At 33.7% G+C, this 17,806-nt stretch overlaps 1 long non-coding RNA gene across 1 annotated transcript; it reads right to left on the bottom strand.

Annotated features, from left to right (window-relative positions):
- Positions 1-4,129: 4,129 nt before the first annotated feature.
- LOC127560020 (uncharacterized) lies at positions 4,130-16,433 on the bottom strand. Its single transcript, XR_007953251.1, has 3 exons — positions 16,320-16,433; positions 12,567-12,670; positions 4,130-5,278 (listed from the first exon to the last, which is right to left on the bottom strand). It is a non-coding gene; the product is annotated as an uncharacterized LOC127560020 (long non-coding RNA).
- Positions 16,434-17,806: the final 1,373 nt, after the last annotated feature.

Raw genomic sequence — 17,806 nt, 5'->3', positions numbered from 1 at the left:
GCTAATTGGCTTGCAGTTAGTGCTATACCAAAATGTTGTTTGGTGAAAGTTTTTTTTTTTTTTTTTTTTTTAATGTGTGTGTGTGTGTGCTAAGGAAGTAATTCTAGCTATTTTTGTTGTTTGAATCAGGTACTCTATTTTATTAATCACAGCTTAAATTGTGTTAACTTGGATGAATAGTTATTTGGGTGAATAGTTATTTACATACCATTTACAAATACCAAGTGTAATGATGATTTAGCATCAACCATTATAGATATTTCAGGTGTATGCTAAATTAGATAACATCCTTTCTGCCAGTTTCTCTTATTAATCAATCTTTTCATATTACTAGATGGTCATCAACTAAAGATGTTAATCACTGAGTGTCCATACCATTAGCAATTATAAGACTCAAATTTGTTTTTGTTTTGTTTTGGTTTTTTGATTTGTTTATTGTTCTGTGAGTATCCTTAAGTCTTCTAGTTAGGTGGTATAATGTATAGAGCTTTGGACCTGAAGTCAAGACCTAACTTCAAATTCAGCCTCTAACACTTACTGGTGGTGTGATCATCTCAATTTTCTCAGCTATAACATAGATGTAACAAAAGCATTCCTCAGGTTGTTGTGAGAATAAATTGAGATAATGGCTACAAAGTCCTTTACAAACTTTAAAATGCTATATAAATGTTAGTATTATTATTGCTGTGGTTATTATTTATTATTGTTAAATAGCAAAATGTAGGGAAAAGACCTTACAACAAGGAGTTAAAATCAATCAGTCATCCAGAATTTAATGTGCCTATTATGAACTAGTCACTGTGCTAGGCTTTGGGAATATAGAGACAGATAAAAATGGTCCCTGTCCTCAAAGAATTTGAATTCTAACAAAGATTTCAGGGGAAGCAATAATTATATAAATGTTGTTTCTCAATTACTTCAGTCATGTCTGTCTTTTTATGATCCCTTTGGGATTTTCTTGGCAAAGACATGGAATGATTGGCCATTTCCTTCTCCAGCTCATTTTACAGAAGAGGAACTGAGGCAAACAGGGCAAAGTGACTGGCCCAGGGTTACACAGCTAATACATGTCTGAGGCCAGATTTGAACTGAAAAAAGATGAATCTTCCTGACCCTAGATCTGGCATTCTATCCACTGTACCACTTAGCTTCCCTCAGTTGCATAAATATGCTAAATAAAGAAAAGATAAATTTTGATAGAGAGGTAGATAGTTGGGGATCAAGAAAGGTTCCCTACAGAACATGTTATTTAATATCTTTGAAAGGAAACAAAAGATTCCAGGAGGAAGAGAAGAGGTGCTAGCACATTTCAATAATGGGGGGAACATATAGGTCAAAGACATGGAGATGGGAGAAGTTTTTGTAATATATGAGGAATAGGAAAAGAGCCATTTTTGTTGAATTGGAGTTCAGAAAGGGGAGATGTTATAAGAGAGGAAAGGGTATTATATGCATCATTTCATTTCTTCACTTCCAAACCCCCAATATTGAAGAAAGCTGAGTGAAGGTAACATTGTTTATTAGTCATATAGATGAGTAAGCTGAGATTTATATAGAGGAGCCAAGGTACTTGCTCCAAACTGAATACAAAGCAGGTCTGACAAATTCTGTTTTGTTTTTTGAAGTCAGTTGAATTCATAATTAATTATCTTTAAATATTTGGCTGGTATAACTTTTTCAAGTTACTAGCTATTGAACTGATGAAATCTTTGGGGCTTTTCCCATGTAGTCAGCTGATTTTTTTTTAAAAGTGAGAACTTTAATCACATTAGCTTTCTAATTCCAAAATAATCACCTCTTTTAAAAAATGAAGCATTCATTTTAAATTATCATTGACAACATGGTGAAAAGGGAAAATTTTTTATCTAAATTTAGCTTTTGCGTTAAAGACTGAATTCAATTATTGGTCTGTAAGAAATGACCAGCAGGATGAATACAGAGAAGCTTGGAGAGACTTACATGAACTGATGCTAAGTGAAATGAGCAGAACCAGGAGATCATTATACACTTCAGCAACAATACTATATGAAGATCAATTCTGATGGAAGTGGCTATCTTCAGCAATGAGAGGATCCAAATCAGTTCCAATTGATCAGTGATGAGCAGAACTAGCTATACCTAGTGAAAGAACACTGGGAAATGAGTGTGCGTCACAATATAGCATTTGCACTCTTTCTGTTGCTGTTTGCTTGAATTTTGATTTTTCTTCCCAGATTTTTTTTTACCTTCTTTCTAAATCCAATTTTTCTTGTGCAACAAGATAACTGTATAAATAGACACACATATATTGTATTTAACATATACTTTAACATGTTTAACATGTATGGAACTGCCTGCTATCTAGGGAAGGAAGGGAAAAGTTGGAACAGAAGTTTTTGCAAGGGTCAATATTAAAAAATTACCCATGCATATGCTTTGTCAATAAAAAGCTGTAATAAAAAATAAAGACTGAATTTAGTCTAAGCAACTTGGTTTCTGGTTAAAATATGATGAAAGTTCCATTTATGAATCTCATGCTATTTAGGTAGAGAGTTAACCAGCTGTCCTACAGTCTAGTGTATAGATGGATTTATTTGAATCAACATGGGAAAACCCAAATTATCTATACAAATTAAAATCATGTGGCATGGTTTTCCAGATTAGACAATTGGAAGAATGTTTAGATGGGAAGGGAAGGGAAGGGAATAAACATTTATATATCATTTACTATGTATCTTACCTTGCTAAGCATTTTATAAATATTATCTCATTTGATCTTCACAATAACCTAGAGAGGTAGGTGCTGTTATTATTCTCATTTTATAATTGAGGATACTGAGAAGTTAAATGACCTGCCCAGACTCATATAACTTATAACTATCTGAATTCAGATTTGAACTCAGGTCCTCTTGACTTTACTGTGTCACCTGGATTCATGGAGGCTTCAATGAACAGATATTTTTGTGAGATGATTTGATAAATGAAAGGTCCTGAAGAAAAGGAACTGAACTTGTTTTGGGAAGACTTTTTTTTGGTTGTTTAAAAAAATTATTTGTGCATTTTATTTTTATAATGTAGTTCTTTCTGAATATATTCTTCTTCCTTATCACAAAAAACAAAAATAATTAAGCAAAATCAACTGATATAACATGCAACCTTTCTGATAATATAAGCAAGATTTTTTATATGTATTTTATTTTTATATTTTTATAGTACATTTTATTTTATATTTATATAGTATAACTCTCCTACCTTTCCATTAAAAAGAAGGAATCTTATGTCCTCAGCTCTTTTCTGGAGCTGAGTGGGCACATTACCTGATGATTGACTTTATTTAACTGTTTTCATTTATATTGCTATTATAATGTTTGAAGGTTTAGAAAGTACTTCATTCCATAGTGTAGTGTCTATATGATTCTGCTCATTTCAATCTATATCAGTTCATATATGACTTTCCATATTACTCCAAATACATTATGTTTATAGTTTATGATACAATATTATTCTATAACATTCATATGCTAGGAGTTGCTTTGCCATTTTCTCATTTTCAAAGTACCTATTTTGTTTGCAGTTTGCAGTTATTTGCTAATCTGCATTTGAATTTTGGCCTTTCTCTTCATTATTTGTGTGACATTGGACAAGTCACTTAATGTCCCTGGACCTCGGTTTTTTATCCATGTAAATGGAATGATTGCACTAGATAATAACAAATGTCTCTTCCAACTCTAAAATTCTAACCTTATAATCTTCTACAAACTAACAGATCCATAGTTTGCATATATAGCACTTAATGGTAGCTGGCACATCTAAAAGGCAAGTCATAATTCTCAAGAACTACTTTGAGATATGATATATTCAGTGATGTCAATATGAGATACCCAAGGTGGAGTTCCCCAGTGCAGCCACACCACAGTGTCATGCTTGACTGTCTTGTTTGTTCCTAGTGGGCTGTTTCTTCTTCTTTTACAAGTCACTAGGCAGAAACTTTTGATATACTGCCTTTGTTTTTAATTTCACTTCTGTTAAGCTGAATGCCCATTCAAGAAAATCAGCTGTGTTATATTGGAGATCTTATAATATTGAACAAGAAATTACAGGAGAAATGGGTTTGGGTGCTACTTACTTAACAAAGGAAAATGATAGGATCTTCAATTAACTTTTGATGTTTTATTGTAATATTGAAGTTTAAATATAAATCAACATCATAAAGTAGGATTTAGAACTGGAAGATATATTAAGGGTAAGTAGCCCAGTGTTCTTTCTTTGGAGATAAAGAAACAAACCCAGAGGATGAAAACAACTTGCTCACAGCTATAAGCTTTTCAACCTAATAAAATCAGAGTTAGGATTCCAATCCAGATCTTTTGATTCCAAATTCAAAGGAGTGAGATTCATAGTTTGGCTTATTTAAATGTTGGATTGTATATAGTAGATGCTTAATAAGGCTTTGCATGAATAGAATTATTTTGCTGAACATTTTTATTTTTGGAATTCTATGTTGGGATTAGATTGGTTTTATGTTAGATGAAAATTTACTAATTTCTTTTCTATCTTGAGGACAATGCAGGCTTCTTGAAAGCAGTGACTTTTTTTTTAACCTTTGATTATATTCCTACTACCCCAGATAATGTCCGACACATAGTAAATGCTTAACAAATACTTGTTAAATTGCATTGCATTTTTATGTGGATTTATTTTATATTCTGCTATTTTGCTAAAATTATTAATTGTTTCAACTAAGTTTGAGAATTATATTTGGGATTTTCCAAGTTTATTATAATATCATCTGCAAAAAAAAGATATTTTCCTATCTCATTCCTTACTCTTATTCCTTCTATTTATTGTTCTTCTCTTATTGATATTGTTAGCATTTAAAAAAATGAATGCTGTTTTCCTAAAGGGTATTTTTAAAGCCACCTTTCCAATAGAATGTTTTGGCTAGTATAATGAAACCATGATTTACATCAACATTCTCATGTAGATTTACCATAGTGTTCTTTTCTAATCAAAGTTGGTCAATATGTCAGGTGTGGAAGAGCTTTTGAAAACAGAACACTACAACCTCTGACTTGATAAATGCCTCCCCTGCTTGGGCTCTCCTTTCCTTCAATGCTCCACTGTTGTTATGGAGACTTTTAGCAAAATGTACTTTTGTCTTCCACATGGTTCAATATCTTGGCATGCTCTGCTGTTACCATGGAGATATTTGGACATGAATTTTGCTGTTCCTTTCAGCAGCAGAGCACCTTCTTGTGCCTCAGGCAGCTGTGTGATGTCACTGGGTGACTGCAAGCATCTAAAAGAGAAGAGGAAAATTGTAACTAGTTCCAACCTGTTCCCTAATTGAACAAACAAACAAATAAACAAACAGCAGTGAAATCCACACTTGGGAAGGGGTGAGAACCTTATTTGAAATCACCATCTTTTAGAACAAAAATGTTATTGATATCCAGGTGTTGGAAAATTAATATTATTGATGACCAACCTAATTTAAGAGCTTTGCTGGCCCCAAATAAGAGGAAAGTTGGGAGTGAGAACAGATCTATATATTCATTTTGTTTCAGCTCATTGAAATTATATTATTAAAGCTTTATCATCACTAAGCATCAGTCGTTTCTCTCCTTTCCTCTCCCCCTCCTTTTCCCCTCTCTCCATTTCAGTCTCTTTATATAGAGAGAGACAGGAAAATTGGAAATGAGAATGGATATACATGTTTATTTTGTTTCAGCTCATAGAAATTATATTATTAAACATTTATCATCATTAAGCATCAGTCGTCCTCTCTCTGGTCTTTCTGACTCTCTTTATATATGTGTGTATGTGTGTGTACATAGATATGTATGTTCTGAGTAGTTAATTATTGACTAATCAAGATATTTGGATTTCTACTATATCCAAATGAGTGACCCTGGCCAGCTCTTCACTTTTCTGAATCTTAGTTTATCCATGAAATTGGGGATAGTAGTATGTGCACTACTTATCTGAAAGGATTGTTGTCAGGAAGGCACTTTGTAAAATATGAAGCATTATATGAACGTCAATTATTGCTGTTTAAATAATTATATCAAAGGGGCAGTTATGTGTTGTAGTGTTTAGAGTGCTAGGCCTGAAGACAGTAATATTCATCTTCACAAATTCAAATCTAGCCTTAGATATTTACTAGTATATGATACTGAGAAGGTCACTTAATCCTGTTAGCCTCAGTTTCTCATATGCAAAATGAATTGGAAAAACAATTGGCAAACCACTCCAATATCTTTGCCAAAAAAAACCCAAATGGGGTCAGACATGACAAAAAATGACAACAGTAAAATTAAGGAAGTGACCAGTGAATTTTTTTGATATGAAGAGTGCTTCATTATTTGAGTTAGAAGATGGAAAATTGTGAGGACAAAATATCAGCTTCTTGAAGGGATAGATCATGTTGTTTATTTATTTTTATTTAAGCCTGATTGCTAGTAGCATTTAATAAATGCTTGTTGATTTGAATTGGATACTGAAATCCATTTTCATTTAAAAGCTACATTGCTTAGGATTCTTTAGGTAATGAAGTAAAACATGTTCCATAGGGAAGTTATGAGGGCAAATGAAATAATATATATGAAAATTGTTATTTTTTCTGAAGAAATGTCATAACATTTAAGATACGAATAAAATCTCATTAGGTAAAATATTATTTTATCTGTGCATAAAAGTTTCCCAGACCTTGACCCATGGTCTACTCTTTCAAACAGCACAGATTATGGTTTCAGCACAAATAGTTCCACACAGATTTGGGGAGTTCAATGCAATTGAGGTATTTTAGATTAAATACTTCTTCAATTTGATCTTTTAGGGAACCTATCTTTTGACAATACAATGAGCAAAGATGCTTCTCTACTCCCTTCTCCTGTTATTACTGAATTTAAAGTTACATTCTACAAAAAAAAGAAACTATATCTGAGCCTCCTGAACTGATATCCTTTTTTCTTGGGGTTTAATAAGCAACTGGATATTCATGTGTGCAGATAGATAAGATACATGTATAACCTTACTGGAAAGAGAATGTATTACATCTCTCATGGATAGAGTCACTTCTCTATCATTTGATGGGTAGCCAGAGAGGATACTTAGGCTGAAAAAAAAAATTGGTATTGGAGTTATAGAACATAGGTTCAAATTCTACCAGGTACCTTGGCCTTGACCTTGGCCAATTCACTTAACAACTAGTAACTTCCTTGCTCTTCTTCTCACAAGATGCTCCATTTCCTGACAGGGAATTTTCATAGTTGGCCTCCATACCAAGAACTCTTTCCTTCCTAATTTCTAACTTTTGGCTTCTTTGAAGCCTTGGCAAAAATCTCACTTTTTATAAAAAATCTTTCTTGGTCCCCACTAATTTTGGTCCCTATCATCTGTTGACTGTCTCCCATTTATATTGTCTATATCTTGCTTATATATATCTTGTTTGCTTGAATTTTGGCTCCTCCACTAGATAGGGAACACTTTTAAAGCAGAGATCTCTTTTGCCTTCGTTTGTATCTGTAGTGCTTAGCACAGTGCCTAGCATATAGTTGAAACTTAATAAATGTTTGCTAGCTAACAATAATCATGGATTTTAATTTCCTCATTTATAAAATACAGTGGTTGGATCAGTTAGCCTCTGAGATGGCTTCTACTCTATATCCATTGTTTAGAAGAGGAAACTGAAGTTTACAAGGGATTCATCTAATTTTCCCATGCTCAAATAAAGAATTGATGAGAGAAATAAAATTAAATTTCTCTTTCTTGGCCCACAGTTAAGAGTACTTTCTAAATAGACAAGGCTGCTTTCATTAAGACATGATGGCTACATTGTATGGTGAATTCATTTGCCAATGAAGAAATCATGTACAAAGAGCCTAAAAGTAACTTACTGGAGTTATATAACTCACTGGTAGAGATGGTGCAAGAATATGTGACCTGAGTACTAGTCCATTTCTCTTAACACCTGATAAACTGAGCAATGTCTAAGACCCTTAGGACACACAAATAAGGCTAGTCTGTTTCTTGATTGCTTTTCCCTATGAGCCAATGAGAAAATTCTCTGTGATATAGTTATAAAAACTTGGCCTGCATTGAATTCATGATATCATATAAACTTTAAGTTGGAAAACTCTGTTTATCTAAAAGAATTCTTGTCCTTGTTAGCACATTGCTTTATCTTACAGATTGAGAATTATTTTTCCAAGTTTGTAACGTGAAATTCAAGTCTGATCGGAAATATACTTTGCAATGGGGAAATGTACTGTGAGCATTTATATTTCTGTGTATATGATGCCTTCCAACCTTAGCTTTATAGGAATCTGTAATTACCTGATTTCATAACATTGCTAACATTATTTATTCCAATACTGTCATTGTGCACAAGAGCTTCATTATAATTATTACTGAATCCAGGTCAGGGACTATGCACTGGAGTGTCTTACTGAAATTGGTGGAGAATATCATGTATAGATCCTCTGTCAGAAAAGATTCCCTACTTTTAATTAATGCATTACATATAAGTGAAGATGATTTGCAAAGGGAAAATAATTTTGCTTGGAGACCACACATAAGCCATTATCAATCTGATGAAATGTTGATTGTATGCAATTATCACTGTAAAAACGCATACCTTAAGCTTCTTCAATTTCCAAATGACTATGCCACTATAACATTTTGGGGGGTTCAGAATTATTCTGTAAGTGGAAATTATTCAATTATAATTAAAGCAATGACCTTCAAGCAGAAGAAGATTGGTTTCCCACTGGAGAGTGAAAAAAGTTAGAAAATCCCCTAGCTATGATTATATGTGAATAGAAGTATTCAGTATACCACATTCTAGTTTCTCTTTCTCCCTATATATCTGGCTTTATAACAAGCAAATTCTCCAAAGTAAAAAAAGGGAGTATGTGGGCATCCTCATTGTAGGACTCTAGGGATCTCATCTAGTATAGTACTAAATTGACAGGTAGCCCACTAATTCAGCTGAGATAATTTGAACCCATTTTGTGTATCAACACAGACCTGACAAGATGCTAAGTTTTAGAGCATATTATGGGATCCAGTGCCATTATGAACTATTATTTTTGTTTAGGAAAAGGGAACTTTAAAATAGGAGCAGCAATTATTAACTACTTGTTAAATATCTATTGTGTTCCAGGCATTGTACTATGTGGTAAAAAATACAATTTCTCTCTTTCCCCCTCTCTCCCAATGATACTTCCCATCAAGGAGCCTATGTTCCATTGGGAAATGTGACATATACTCAATTAAGTTTATATTAGTTACAAATAATATAAATACCACTTAACTTTTAGAAAGGATGCCTTAACATTTAGTGGAATCAAGGAAAATCTAAAATTCCAGAAACTAGTATTGAGACTGAGCTTTAAAAATATATATAGGTTTTTTTAAAGAATGTAGAGACTAATGACTATAATGAAATTATTTCTTCTTGATAATAAAGATTGAATGGAGATGGACTAGTCACTGGTCTCCTTTTGCTGAAGATGAAGACATCATCTCAAGCTATACTCACAACCCTATGCTGATTCCCCCCTTACTTCCCACTTTATAGGTCCTATCACATATACACAGGGAATAATATCCCTGTGGGGGAAAAAATTGGATAGGAATGGATATACAAAATGAATTATATAATAAGAAATTTTAATTCTAAAAGAATAAAAATATGAATTAAATCTTAATTAAAATTCTTCTTAACAAGTTTGCTGATAGCTCTCAGATGTAGTTCCTTTGTATTTGCTAAGGAGTTTTCCTTTATTCTAAGGTTCAAAGGATGAGTATATCAAGAAATGACTGAAATTAAAAAAATGAAAGGCAGCAATAAGGCATTTTAAAAAGGTCTATTGATAGGTATTTGGAAATTGGAAATTCCTTATAAGAGGAAGACTATAAGTGAAAATTAAATCACTCAAACCTCAATATGGATTGTAGAATTATAGTTTCCATTGAGAAACATCTAAATTTGAGGGTAGTGAAAGCTAACTCTGGCTAAACACAAACTAAATAGAGATGGATTTGTGAAAAAATGTTTCACAAATTTTATTTCACATACAAGTGAATAGAAAAATAGGCATAAATTTAGGATTTACTAAGTATAAATATGAACATATTCCCATAAATGTTGCCTGGAAGATTGTTATAAAACTTCTATGCAGACAGTTTCAGTACTCCATAATCTGTGATTGTATTAGTCTAGTTTTTCCTTCTGGTGACACAGACTGCATCCTCTCCCAATCTTAACTGATGCTTTATCAATTACTATGATCAGTGAAAATCACCAGTTAATGAAAGTTTGAGTGATAACTTTCTCTGAACTTAATGGCAAAATTCTTAGATGATAGTCCAACATTATTGGACTAGAACTTGAAAACTTTGGTTTGGTAAGGCTTGCCAGAGCTTGAGGTCTTCTGCTTTTGATATGATAACCTATGTGTTACAATGAGGAGTGTATGTGAGTCTGTACAACCCATTCAGGCAATTTTATAGTTTAGGTCTCTGGAATACATGTTTAAAAGAATTTCAAATAAGTAAATAATAGCTAAATCGATAAATGGCAGGAAGTTAAAACTGTGTTTCCTTAATGGAAGAAAAGAGAAGTCCCTCACTTGGATGTATGGTGGGATAAGAATTCTGTAATTTATATGTGTGTATATATTCAATGGCCTCACTAAAGTATTTTAGTAATAAGAGTAATATATACTATTAGTAATATATACTAATATGTGTGGATACATGTAAATGTACACACACATACAATTTTTTCAACAAATCCATTTCATGTAGTTTGTTTTTAACTAAAGAGACCAACTTTGATATTCCTCAGTAGAGACTATAATTCTACCATCTATATTGGGGTTTCCTTGGTTTTCTTTTTATTTGTCTTCCTCTTAAAAGAGATTTTATTGTTTAATCATTTCAGTTATTTCTGATTCTGTGTCAGCCCATTTAGGATTTTCTTGGCAAAAATACTGGAATTGTTTGCTGTTTCTTTCTCCAGCTCATTTTACATTGAGGAAATTGAGGCAGATGGGTCCAGAGTCCACACAGCTCAAAAATCTCTGAGGCCATATTTGAACTCAGATTTTCCTGAGCACAGAGTCAGTGATCTGCCCACTGCATCACCTGACAGACTCATATTGTGTGTGCATGCATGTGTGCATGTATATATGTATAACATGCAAACATATATATGTACATATATTTATATAAAATAGGATATATTCTATATAGCATATATTAATAATAAGAAATACTTTAGTGAGACCACTAATTAGCATAACAAATAGAGTACAGAACATAGAATCAAGAAGACTGTTATTTGAAATCTGCCTTAAAGAGTAGTTGTGTGACCCTAGATGAATCAATTAATCTCTCAGCCTCCATTTCCTCATCCAGAAAATGGAAATGATAATAACACCTCCCTCACAGTGGTGTTGGGAGGATCAAATGAAATTAAATGTGTAACACTGTAAACCTTAAAGTGCTAAATACATGTTAGCTATTATTATTTTTTTTACTGATATTTAAGAATATCCACTATCATAGTAGATAGAGAAGTAAGTCTCAGAATTAGCATAACCTCAGTTCAAGTCTGGTAGGCTGACACACATTTCTGCTATTAGGTAACTCTCTAAGATTACAAATTGCAACAATTGCAGATTGGCATCAGGAAGCTCCATATACTAATAAAATCACAAATCCAAACTCTCTATCAGTCTCTTTTTCTCTTTTTACATATTTACATTAGAGTCATTGTATCTATTATGGTCTTCAGTGAAATAGATGTAACAGAAAGGAAAGTACAATTTAACTTGCATAATTAATATATAGGTATCAAGAGAAAGAATGGTGGAAACAAGGTCCCCTAGATGTGGAATCTGAATACCTGACTTGTGTATTAGCTTTGCCACTTATTGATTGCATGAAACCTGTGGTCTCAGTTTCTGTTCTATAAAACTAGGGGAGGATTGTCAATAAGCATTTCCTAGCACTGAACTCTGCAGAACACCCGTACTCTGTGTAATGTAAAGAATGATTTACAGAAAACAAGTTGATGGTAGTGGTACTTTTTCTATATACTAGTGAATATGAAACTATTTAATTATCAAAAATATTCATATAACACTGACTACCCTAACCCTTACTGCATGGAAGGCAAAGCATGTCTTATTTTACCCCTCCCTCAGAGTTCTCCCATAATCTTATGGGGCACAGGAGTGTCTAGGCTCTCTATAAATGGTTCTTGTCCCACTGGCAGTGTTCCTTCTGATTTTAGGGCTGGTCCCAGAATGCCCAGTTTCATTTAGTCACTAATAATTGGATTAACTTTTACAAAGATATATTTATTTCAAGAGATATAATCCCAATATGCAAATTTACTGTCCAAAATGTGCTTCTTAATTTTCTTCCCTTCTTGCACCACTAAAAATCTCTAGGGAGGTGGGAAAGATTAGATCCATAGTTTAGCTTGCTTCTTATAGTATGTAGTTGCAGTTTCAAGTCCAACCCCTCCCCTCTCCTTGGGCTCAAGTTAAAGTTGGCCTGACTTCTCTGACCTTTCCTGCCAGGCTGGTTTGGCTTCAGCATCCTGTCTGCAATCTTCTACAATCCAGATTCTAATATCACCATGGTTCAAATCCAATGAAGATAGACCAGGCATCTAAAATAGAAAAGGACAAACAATTTAGAACAAAAACCAAACACCCTCAAACCTTCCTGGTTCTTGTACCTAGAGTAAAAGAGGGAGGGTAAGAAAAGAAAGTCCTTTACCTTTTCCCAGCTTAGTTCATAGTGACCATACTATGAATGAACTATGAAATCTTCATTCTCTGGGCACAGCAGGAAAAAAGAATACAACAAAGAACAACAGCCAAAAAGAAACCAAGTATCTTATTCTGGCCAGTTTTAAAGACTCTACCTGTTTAAGTCATGTTGCAAATCAAAGAAGGCCGCACCCTTCCCATGTGGTAGAGGATACAGAGAGCTTTCCTCCATGTTATGCTATTTGGGTATTCTCAGGGAAAGTCTCTCAGGGAATCTCTAAGCCTATTTGAATTTAATCTAATCCTATTTACTTTTAAGCTTTAAGATTAGTTTTGTTTTCTTTTTTAGTATAAAAAGTGGCTTGATTTAATCAATTTTATTTCAACATACTCTTGTAATTACATTATATAAAGGCTATTTAAAACTCCATGCTTCCCTTTTCAAGACCAGCATTTATGAAACACTTCAATATATTTCAAATTACAAAGATTAAATTACCTTGAAAAATGCTAGTCATAGTATCATAGATCCACAGGCTAAAGAACCTCTGAAGTTAAATACCTCAACCATCTTATTTTATAGATGAAGAATGTGGAGTTCAATTAGGTTAAATTTACCCATATTCACTGAAATGTAACAAATGTCAAAGCTGAGACTCGAACAGAGGTCTTCTCATTTCTGACCCAGGGACTTTTTTTCATTATAACACACATTACAACTTGAGCTCCTTCACCACTCTATGATTTCTTAATATTCATGTTTAACATTATTTACATAAAGAAATATAGGAGAATGGGTATAGAGAAAGAATATGAGGTATCAAATGAGGAACCTAACTAAAAATAACTTCTTATTTGGTTAATATACATGAGAGTAGAACTTGAATGACATACAATAGTTAGAAGAGGTCTATTAAATCATTATAAAGGTTATGTACCATACTTGTAAATAAAAACATCCTGCTAGTGTCTCATAAGACCTGGATATAAAGATAAGTCCATCTGATCTCAAAGGAACTTAAGACAGCCTGTGTAAATGGGTGTCTGTGGTTAAAAAATTTTCTTTAGAAAATTATTAGTTACTGACATTTGTTCTCTTAGCATTGCAATACAGGAAATAGTAGGAGGGAGTAACAAGTGTACATTAAATGATGGAAAATTATGTGGGCAGGTGAGAATCTTCATGGGACCAGGATGTTTTTATACAACACCCTTCAGAGTATGATAGAATTTGAGAATTGACTGATGAGCTGATTTTGGAGAAGAAAATGACAAATGACAAACTACTCTAGTATCTTTATGAAGAAAATTCCAAAAGGGGGTCACAAAGAGTCAGGCATGACCAACTCAACAAAGTTGAACTGATTGTAATTTCAATGGCATTTATCACCTCACTTAAATCCTTGAACAGCTTGATCTTGAATGTCAAACTTGAAGAATAAATACCAAAAGATGTGATAACCTCCTCTTCTCTTATCTCTGCTTCCTTTTTCTTTCCTCCTTCTCTCTCCTTTTTGTTTTCCTATGTTTCTCTGTCTCCCTCTCTAACTTTCTATCTCCTTTCCTCTCTTTTCTATTAGTACACACTTGATAACCTTTTCAGAAACTATTCTACCAACTATTATAATTTTCTTAGCTATTAGATGCTTGCTCTCCTAAGAAAACAAATCTTTAATCACTCTAAAAGCTCTCTGCTTCCACAGGATTGGGTTTTCTCTTAATTGATGTTCATTATAAATTCCTGTGTACTTTGAAAGATAGTTTTATAAGTTCCTCCAAAGTTAATAATTTGGTGCCCACTTTCTGGTGATAAGAAGAAAATAATTATTGAATTGGTAATATGGTGAATAGAAAACTTGACCTGTCAAAAAGATCCTGAGGTCAAAATCTTCAGACAGTTTTTAAATGTAGTTTTGTGACCCTGGGCAAATCAGTTGCTCTCAGCCTCAATTAACTCACCTGCAAAATGGGGATAAAATAATCATTTATATTACTTCCCAGGGTTGTTGTGAAGACCAAAGAAAATTACATTTGTAAAGCACTTTAAAAATCTTAAGGTACCACATAAATAAACTATTATTAGTTACTTTATTACTAGCTCAAGTTAAAATTACATCTGTAAAGCACTTTGCAAATCTTAAGGTACCACATAAATAAACTATTATTAACTTTATTACTAGCTCAAGTGAAATCAAGGAAGATAGCAAAAATACTTTTATCTCTTTTTATTGATAGTGAAACTGAGACCTGGAATGCTTAAGTAATTTGCTAATGGTAATACAACTAGCAAATGTCAGAATCAGAACTGGAACATCCAAGGCTTCTGTCAGCTATTACTATTATTAATAACATATTTAGAAAAGTGAGAAATTCAAATAGTTTCAGCTTCTAAATAGAAGGCATTCATCTTTGGAAGCTTCATTTAGAATGAACTTAAAGTTTACCTCCAAGATAAGAACTAACTAAATTACATCTTATTATTTAGTTTCAGCGTCATATTGCTCACTCTAGGAACTTACAATCTAATTCAGAAAATCTTAATGTGAACTGAGACAGCAATATTACACATATAAAAATTCTTTTCCCCCTAAATTGCATTTCAGAGCATTTACCAAATCTATTATTCTATTTTAAAACTTTAGTGATTTCCTCACTAAAATTTAAGCAATTGATGGTGTTTCCTTTTTATAAGTAACATATTTGAAAGTTCTCTTTTTGGAGGAGTTAGATCTACATCTCAAACACTCATCAATTGTTTGGGCAAGAATTGCAAAACATAAGGGAACTTAGTGTGGCTATATAGTATTATGAAAATCCTGGAAATATAAAGATTTTAATATTTTAACACCTCTATAACTGATATGATTGGTGTCACCAATGAAGACTGAAGCAATTCTATTTTATTTTCAAAGAAGTAAGAGAAAACATCTGCTTAGTAAATCTAAAGCTTAGGAGACATATTGGTTCACAGGAAAAGGCTGTTTGAAATGGTCCTGAATTTTCTCACTCTTATTATCCTAATAGTACCTATCGACTCTTAGACATGCTGATGAGAATTCATGGTCTTTCCCACCCCCAACCCCTCACCTACTAAAAGGCAGACTGAATCTTGGCACTTGGGTCAAGACACTAGTGATATAACTCATTGCCAATTCAGGTAGCAGAGTGAATGTAAGGAAGCACAGGAAGATAGTTCTTTTGAAATAATAAAGCTATCACCTTACAGCTATTCTATTATTTATCCTTGCAACATCCCTAAGGAATAGGTAGGGGCAGGTATTGTTATTTCCATCTCATAGATGGAAAAACTGACACCCAGAAAGGTTAACTGATTTACTTAAGGTCACATAGTGAGCCAGTGATGGGATACTAGATGTTCTGATTCCCTAGCAGCATTTTTCCCATTAAATTTGATAGCTATTCTTAAGAAACTTGGTGGGCAGGTAACACTGCATTATATAAATTCCATTTTGATGAATCAATAAAGGAATAGGAGGCTGCACCCATATTTCAAAATAGAAAAGGTTCCCACAATGTTGGACCTACCTTGGGTACTTGGCAAATTGACTGGGCCTAAATTGACTGCAGGTCATGGTCCCTCAGTACTTTAGGGCAGTCCATTCTACTTAGAAACAGTTATTAGCTATAAACTATGGAGGTCTTTCGGTGCTTGTGATTTTATGCAGGGCTAGCCCTAGATAAAATTCTTAAATTGGTCAAAATAGTTGGTACCCTCCCATTTCCTTTTTCAGTTTCCCTTCCTCTCTCCCACTCACTCCCTTAAATACTCCCTCTACCTCTCTGTCTTTGACTTTCTCTTATTACAAGTGCCTAGACCAAGAAGGTGTTAATTGATGCTGGTTTAAGGTGTTACTTCTTTTAGATTGATTTGCATTTTAATGGAAGCCTCTGAAAGAGGGGAAAAGCCTTGAATGAATTTCTACACCAGGACAGGTTTGTTGAGATCATCCCCCAATAAAATCGTATCATTCAATCACCCATTTCAGTGATTCACAAAGCCAGCCCTGGTTTCACACATCAGTGAATTTACATGTTGTTTTCCACATTACTTCAGGAACTCCCCCCCACCCCCACAATGGCTTCTAATTCTTCATTTCTTTTTCTTAAGTAGGTAGGTATGTTTTAAATGTTTCTGATGATACTGACATTGATAGTGATAGTCACAAAGAAGAATTCCATGGTTCTTACAAGGTAGGTGGAAACACCATCACTATAGATCTGGGGACAGGAAGAGATCTCAGAGGTTACACTTGGAAGTTTTTTTGTTTTGTTTTGTTTTGGGAAAAAAAAAATTATAATGGCAGGGTGGGGCTCAGGTACTTAAGCATTTGCAAAAACAAAAACAAAAACAAAACCTTGACTGATATATTCCTGGCATAAGCAGGGAGTGTAGAGAATTGAACAATATCGAATTAAGAGGTTCCTTAATACATCCACCTTAAATTAGTGTATTTTCCCTTACTCTATGAGTAAACAGCTCTAATTTCAAAAATAAGGGAGGAGATTTCTAAAGAATCAGCTGGCAGTGAAGTAATCCTTTGTCAGTCTGCTGCATTTCCCACACAATGACAATGGAAACCTACCATCAGTCAGGCATGAACTCAGTTTTTTTTTTTGTTTTTGTTTTGTTTTTTTTTTTTTGGTTCTCTACCTCCTTCCTACTCCGTCATCCCCCCACTGATGGATTTGCATTGATCTATCCCTGCTCACTTACCTGCTTCTCTTTGTAATCAAGGGCAAGCTCTTTGAGATGGCTTACCAAGATTGTGGATGCAGTTTGTAGGCTTGGAACAGGCTCTCTCTGTGTAAAGGAAACTTGCCCGTACAGAGATGGGAAATATGACCTTGGCCTCATTAGTAGGCTGGTTTAGCGGAGCTTGCTAAGCAACCCAGACTACAAAGAGCCACAGGATGGATAGAACACACATGGCCATTCACTTTGTAATCAGCTAACATATAGGTTGTGTCAACACGAACATACACTGGTTGGAATGTTTTGACTGTCAAGTCAG

The sequence above is a fragment of the Antechinus flavipes genome, chromosome 4 (assembly GCF_016432865.1).
Source record: "Antechinus flavipes isolate AdamAnt ecotype Samford, QLD, Australia chromosome 4, AdamAnt_v2, whole genome shotgun sequence".
NCBI lineage: Eukaryota > Metazoa > Chordata > Mammalia > Dasyuromorphia > Dasyuridae > Antechinus > Antechinus flavipes.
Note: the sequence above shows the minus strand (reverse complement) of the source record. Positions and strands in the feature narration are given on the sequence as shown.